Source organism: Phyllobates terribilis, unplaced genomic scaffold (assembly GCF_046119375.1).
Source record: "Phyllobates terribilis strain yellow unplaced genomic scaffold, ASM4611937v1 Scaffold_5__5_contigs__length_657084704, whole genome shotgun sequence".
NCBI lineage: Eukaryota > Metazoa > Chordata > Amphibia > Anura > Dendrobatidae > Phyllobates > Phyllobates terribilis.
The window spans coordinates 418145605-418153181 of NW_027362765.1; positions in this window are offsets into that span (position 1 = coordinate 418145605).

The window sequence follows — 7577 nt, forward strand, 5'->3', positions numbered from 1 at the left end:
GGAGCCAACACTTTCGGCCATGACTGTAAGGTGCCGAGGTGCTTGCAAATTTGCACTATGGGACCTTGCTTAAAATTCATATCTTTGTTTGTTCCACAGCAGTTCAAGAACCAAAAAAGGTCCATACTCATATTTTGGCCCATAGTCTTTCCTTAACCAGCTTTTTACTAATGAGCATATAGAGTTCCCTAGTACCTGCTTCTGAAGCCACAGTACAAGGCGGTTGATTGCCACAGTATTAAATACTTTTGTAAATTCAAGATACAGTATATTAAATCAGCCACATGACCAACATCCACATTTATTTACCTCCCCATAGAAATCCAGCATGTTGGTTAGACACAACTTATTTTTCATGAATCCGTGCTTGTTATTCATTTATTAGTTTGTTCTCCACTTTTACATTTGCAGGTCATCTAAAATGTTGTACACGACTAACGGTAAACCAGTAAGACAAAAGCCAACACTCCGTCATTTTTGAGAAAACTCCGTGTGTATTGCAACTTTATTCTATACGTGCTAAAATCACTGAACACAGGTTGTCAAACATCTGACGCGTTTTGGAAGTAAACTTTCTTATTCATAGTTTTTCAGTCAGTGTTTGATGAGCTGTGTTCAGTGGTTTTAGCACGTATGGAATAAAGTTACAATAAACACCTGTTATGCGCTTCACAGAGGGACCCAGCAAGACTGGCACTAATCCAGCAAAGGCGCAGCCACAGACGTACTTGGAACAAGTTGCCCAGCTAGGTGAGCCCTTGAGGGCCGGGAATACTCTTCATCCAGCTTCCAGTATATGGAAGGGGGACATTGACAGAGCCCTTCCCAGGCTCACTGTCACCGGACAGCTGGCATCTGGTGATGCGGCTGGTGCCCAGTCTAGGACCCGGTGAGTACCTCTGCAGGAACACCTGGAAGTGTAACCAAAAGAGAAAATGAGAAAACCCTGCTCAGAAAGCAAAACCTCATGCTAGCACCGCACACCACCAAGCACATAGGGAACTGCAATTAACAGCAAAGGACTGAGCATAGAGCAGGATTATATAACCTGCCTAATGATCAGGTGTTGATTACCTCCCAATCATCCCCAGACAGCCACTCCCTGCTAGCTTCAACAGCAGACTGGACAAAATCCCACGATTGCTTATTGCCAAACAAAGCAGCGTCCTGCTTTGCATGGCAACCGGGGAAGACAGCATCCCATCTTCCCTGGGCAGAGAAATCAGTGAGAGAAACAGCGTCCCGTGTCCTCATACATCCCACAACACCAGAACTCAACACTCCACAAGATTGGGACACTTTCCCTGCATGCGTGGTAACGCTGCCTCCAGAGTCAGGACAATGGTGGCACTTGCAACCAAAGTAGCGTAGTACCCGACCTGCTCCATCACCAGGTGGGAGGACGTAGCCACGATTCGTAACACCGAGATTTCTCAAGAAGGACAGAGTGCTGGCTTTTCTCTTATTGGATTATATTGGTAAGATCTGCTCAAACTACCGAGCACCCTGGATGAACTCATTACAGGTGTGATGAACTGTTGGTTTTCTTATATTCGACTCATGGCAACTTCACTGGATGGTAGATCCACCTTCATACCCTTCCTGAATATCGGTACCACCTCATTCCTCCTCCTTTCTGGTACCACTGACCCTATTAGAAGAAAGTCTAAGTTTAGATACAACGGTGTATGAATTACAGAGCTGGTGAAGATCGATGTAAAGTGCTCTTTTAATATTTATGCCTTCTCTTTCTCCTCTACAATTATATTACTTTGGTCATCTTTTAGGAAAGTGATGTTCCAGGGAAATAGTGGTCTCAAGAAGATGGCCATTATGGAGCCATTCATATATACGGCTCCTGAGAGCAGTAATATGACCATGTTTAAAAGTGAAAAGATAAAATTACAATATTGTTTAGCCAACAAAAGAGGAGCCCCCTATGCCTGAGCTGCTTGGAGATCCCTTTCTAGATATCTGCTGCTGTGTTTTTCTTCCGATTCGTCAACTTGGTCTCACACCAGATTTATGGTAAGTGTCTCATATGCCAACTTGTCCTGTTGTAAGAATTCAAACATATGATTGAGTGCAGTGGTCAGGTGACTTTTGCAGTGCCTCATAGGGTGCTTTATGATGACGTGCTGCTCAATGTCACCTGACCGCTGTAGGTAATCACAGTCTGCAGCAGTTTGACAGGTAGTTCTTCCTGTCTCTGCAAACAATATGGAGCGGCCAAGGCTGGATCCAGTTCCATGCCAATAGGTCTGTATAACTGAGTTTGTTATGTTTTATGTGGCGCCCTGCTGCGCATTAGTGCCACAGATCTCAGAGGGGTACATGGATGGACTTCTCCACAAGAGGCCCTCATAGCATTCATACACCTCCACCCTACCACCTCAGACCACCAGAGGGAGCCAGGATAGGGATATATATACTGGAGGGTGAAGTTAGGCAGTCAGTCTGTTGAGAGGAGCTCCTGCAGAAGCTAGCCTGCAGTGGAGCTCAGTCAGTCCAGTCCAGACTCAGAGAGCTCAGATTAGTGAGCCAGAGGTGTGCTGACACCAAAAGAGCGGTGAAGAGAAGCAAGGCCTACTGCCCGTGTGAAACCTAGTGAGGGCCCCGAGCGTGGCCGAAGGCGAGTGGAGTAAAGAGAGCAACAAAAGGGGGCAGAGGAGCTTTACACGCTCACTCCAAGAACATATACCGGACACCGGGTCCGCTTCTGCAGGGATTCCTTATACCCAGCAGAAATAACGAGAACCCCTGGAGAACTATATGTCCCAGGAACACCAAAAGCTGATTACGTACCAGGGTCAGGAGTCACAGAGGTCCCAGAGACCAGGGAGTGTGAACTCCAATAGAAGGCCCCACCACCAAGTCAGCAGGTGCAAGACAGAGACCAAGTTAGGCCTAGCTCCAGGCAGGTCAGAAACTTATCAAGGAAAGGCAAGGAACAGGAGGCCCCACACCCGCTCACTGGGGAGAGTCCTGATATGCACCCTTCACCCTGAAGTACCCTGGACCGTGCGTGAAACACCACCAGTAAAGGTACTGAAGTGAACTGTTGTGTGTGTGCCTATACTTCCTCTGACCCCGCTGGGTCCCCTCTGTCCTGCATCCCTACTCTTACGCTGCCCTGATGCGCCGCTCCACCTGTGGGGAGTCGTACCAACTAAGCTGCCTAAACACCGGCCTCAGAGGACTATCGCAGCGCTGGTGATCCTCACCAAACACCATGGGTGGCGTCACGAACATTCCCTATCCCATATAACTTCCCCCCTTTCTTTTTAAGAGTGGCCCCAGGGTACGGGCCCGGGAGCCGACCACCGCGACATCCCCCAAGATCAGGCAAAAACAAGGCCCGGGCGCCGAGTCGTCCCCAAACCCTGGGTGCGTCATCTCTTCCTGGCGTCACGAACAGGATTCCGTGCGCGCTGCAATGACGGAGTGTTGTGCCCGTTGCCACCGGGTACTGTGCGCCTTTAATCAGAACTGTGTATTTAACTGTGGTGAAGATCGCCGCCATTGTTGTGCCGCAGAGCGGGAAGACGGGCGTAACCGCCGGAAACTGAGAGGCGTACCTGCTGAAACGCGCGAAGCCCCGGACACGCCCCACGCCTCGACGTCAAACCAGGAAGCGCCAGGTCCTGGAAGGAGCCCTGGTGAGCGCTCTGACGCGGAGCTGCGGCCTACCAGAGGAAAAGAAAAGAAGGTAGGCCGCAGTTCGCTAGCGGGGCACCGGAATGTCCGAAGAACAGCACAACGCCGGAGTACCGGTTAACGGCCCTGATGATCAACCCGCGCCCGGCGCCGAGCAGGCCGAAGCAGCCGCTCCACCAGCAGGGCTTGTAACCCCTGTCATACCCATGGCCCTACCATACATCCCTGGAGCGAAGTGGCTCCCCCAGTACAGCGGCAAACCAGATACCCTGTCTGCATTCAAAAGGAAAATATGCGATATACTGGACATGTACTCTGACAGGCAAGCAAAGAACCGCTGTTGTATTGGGACAATTGACTGGTGCTGCGGAGCGAGAAGTAGAAACCTGGTCGGCCGCAGACCAGGAGGTAGTGTCCGCAATCTTTAAAAAGTTACAGATTGTCTTTGAGGATCGTACTGAGACAGACCTCCGGATGAGGTTCTACAACTGCTCTCAGCAACCGGAGGACAGTGTTCGGGACTATGCCTGGCGTTTACAAGGGGCCCTGCAACCAGCATCAATAATGAAAATAGAATGCTGAAGGAACAGTTTATCCGGGGACTGAGGTCTCAGGAGGAGAGCAGGACTGTGCGTTGGTGGTCCCTGGATCATCCAGATGCCACCTTTGACACCCTTAAGGACATGGCTATAAAAGGACTGCAGCCCCTGGAAACAACTGCTATCCAATGTTACCAGGGTGGGGCCCCCCAGTGCCTGCAGCGTCCACCTTTTCCCCGGAGGCTGCTGAAACCAAGGTTCCAGCAACGTCCCCTAGTAAGCTGGACAGCCAGCTCTGAAGTGTGTCAGTTGAGCAAAACCCTGACCACTGTACTGAGTGCCCTGCAGCTGCGGACGGAGCCCGAGGCAGAAAGAAGGATCCTTCTAGCAGACAGCCCTGAGGATGTCCCCTGGATGAGAAGGAGGAGGACGATAACGCCACCCCCTGGGAGGACCAGCGACCAACGCCGCCCGCCGAAGGACCCTGTCTGCCACCGCTGCCACAAGACAGGTCACGCTGTCCAGAGCTGTCCTTTAAACGAGCAAACCCTGGGGCCGAGGGCCGACACCCAGGAGTAGACTCCTCAGGCCCATCAAGCTGGTAACGCAGGTTCGTGGGAGGAACACCTTTTCTGTCCATCGTGCTGGGTGGCATCGCGACACCCGCTCTGCTGGACACAGGATCTCAGGTAACCATCATTCCTGATGTCCTCTACAAAAGGTTCTGGTCTATAGACGAACTTCACCCGCCAGATCCAAATCTTTCCGTGTATACCTCAAACGGCCTCCCCCTTAACCTAGTCGGGGTTAAGGAGGTGGCAGTGAAGGTAGGAAGAGTGGAACTGAAAGACCAGGGACTAATTGTAGTAGAAACTAATCCTGATGATACAAACTTGTATATGGTACTTGGCACAAATATTGTTAGTAACTGTTTGGGAGAAGTGGTGTTCTTGCTCCAACAGATAGCTGACACTGCCTGACCAGGGCAGAGGAGGGTGCTCCAGAAAGATCGGAGCCCTTATGTACCAGCAACAGGTAAAGCTAACAGGCGGTGAAATTGGTAATGTATGGGTGACAGACCCGGTACCCATTGTGATCCCCCCGATGAATGAAATGCTGATTTGGTGTAGAGCAGCAATAGGTCTCAAAGGACGGAGCTACCAGGCGGTAGTAGAGACCCTTAGCTCGGAACATAGACCTACACTCTTGACTGCCAGAGGGGTACTGGATGTACGCAATGGGAGGGTGCCCGTGCGCCTCCTGAACTATGGGGAGGAAGAGGTTAGATTACCAAGATACGCCACTGTTGCCAAACTGTACGCAGTAGATAACAACTCCATATACACGGCGGAGTTCTTAACCTCACCAGACGAAATGGAGGATAATGACCCGGGAACCCAGGTGGAGGATTGGTGTCAACAGCTCCATGTTGGGACAGACACCACTCCTGCCCTTCAGAAACAGGGTGTACACTGGGTGGTTCAGGAATACAAGCAGGTATTCAGTAAACACCCACTTGACTTTGGGAGGATTAAAGGGGTACAACACCATATACCCACAGATGGCCATCCACCCATCAAAGAACGTTATAAGCCCATACCACCAGCACACTACCAGAAGGCAAATGAGATGTTGCACAACATGAAGAAGGCTGGGGTAGTAAGGGATAGTTGTAGTCCCTGGGCAGCTCCCCTAGTTCTAGTCAGGAAAAAGGACGGAAGCATGAGAATGTGTGTAGATTACAGACAAGTAAATCGCATTACACATAAAGATGCATACCCTTTACCACGTATAGAGGAATCCTTGGCTGCCTTAAGTCTGCAAATTACTTCTCCACCCTTGACCTCACTTGTGGGTACTGGCAAGTAGCTGTTGCTGAGGAGGATCGGGAGAAGACGGCCTTTACTACCCCGATGGGACTCTGCGAGTTCAACAGTATGCCTTTTGGACTCTGCAACGCCCCCGGAATGTTCCAGAGATTGATGGAGTGCTGCCTGGGACACCGCAACTTCGAGACCGTACTGCTATACCTGGATGATGTGATAGTGTACTCCAAAACGTACGAGGACCATTTGAAGCACCTGGCAGAGGTATTTGAGTCGCTGTCCCGGTATGGGATGAAGCTGAAGCCCTCCAAGTGTCACCTGCTCAAGCGAAAGGTACAGTACCTGGGGCACATCGTCAGTCCAGAAGGAGTAGCACTGGACCCGGAGAAGGTCACTGCCATCCAGAAATGGCCGGAGCCGAAGAGCCTCAAGGAGGTACGTCAGTTCCTGGGACTAGTCTGGTATTACCGGAGGTTTGTGAAGGACTATACCAAGAAAGCGGCGCCTTTGCAAGATCTCCTAGTAGGACAGTCCGTCCGGGAGAGGCAGAAAACCCCCGTTCCAGTGGGGTAAGGAGCAAGCTGAATCCTTTAAAGTGGTGAAGGAGATCCTGACCGGCGAAGAGATCCTAGCCTACCCTGACTACAGCCAACCGTTCCTGCTGTACACTGATGCCAGCAACGAGGGATTAGGAGCTGTGTTAAGTCAGAAGCAGAATGGCTGAGAGAAGGTGATCGCCTATGCAAGAAGGAAGCTCCGCCTGACTGAGAGGAACCCAGAGAACTATAGCAGCTTCAAGTTGGAGTTCCTGGCCCTGGTCTGGGCCATCACCGAGCGGTTCAAGCACTACCTAGACTCCAGTAAGTTCACTGCCTTTATTGATAATAACCCCTTGACTCATCTGGAAACAGCCAAGCTAGGAGCCATGGAACAACGATGGATGGCTCGGCTGTCAAACTACAAATTCACTATTAAGTACCGGGTGGGCCGCAAGAACGCCAACGCCGATGCCCTGTCCAGGATGCCTCACCAGTCGGACACTGAAGAAGAAGTGGATGACCTGGAGGAGATTGAACTACCTGCCTTTCATCGGAATGGGATGGTCCACGAGCAACGAGCCTCCAGGAGGCATCGCGGTAAGACGTTAAACCCCCTGCCTCACCACAGCTGGAAGGAGACCCAGGATAGCGACCCGGTTGTCAGCCGTATCAAAGAGCTGATAACCCAGGAAGGTTCCTCCCTGGAGAATGACGCTTCTCTACAAGCCAAGCAACTGTGGAATGAGAGAAGCTGGCTATTCATCTATAGAGAGAAGCTGTGTCGGAGGTACGTCAGCCCCAAAACCCATGAGATGGTATGGCAGATCGTAGTGCCCAGGACGGACATCCAGATGGTGTTGGAGGCCTACCACGATCAAGCAGGGCACTTTGGCTGGAAGAAGCTAGAAACCCTGCTGAAGTGTCAGTTTTATTGGGTAGGAATGCGCAGTTCCATTGAGAGGTGGTGCTGGAATTGTGGACCCTGTAGCCTCAGAAGAAAAGACTACAGCAGCCAG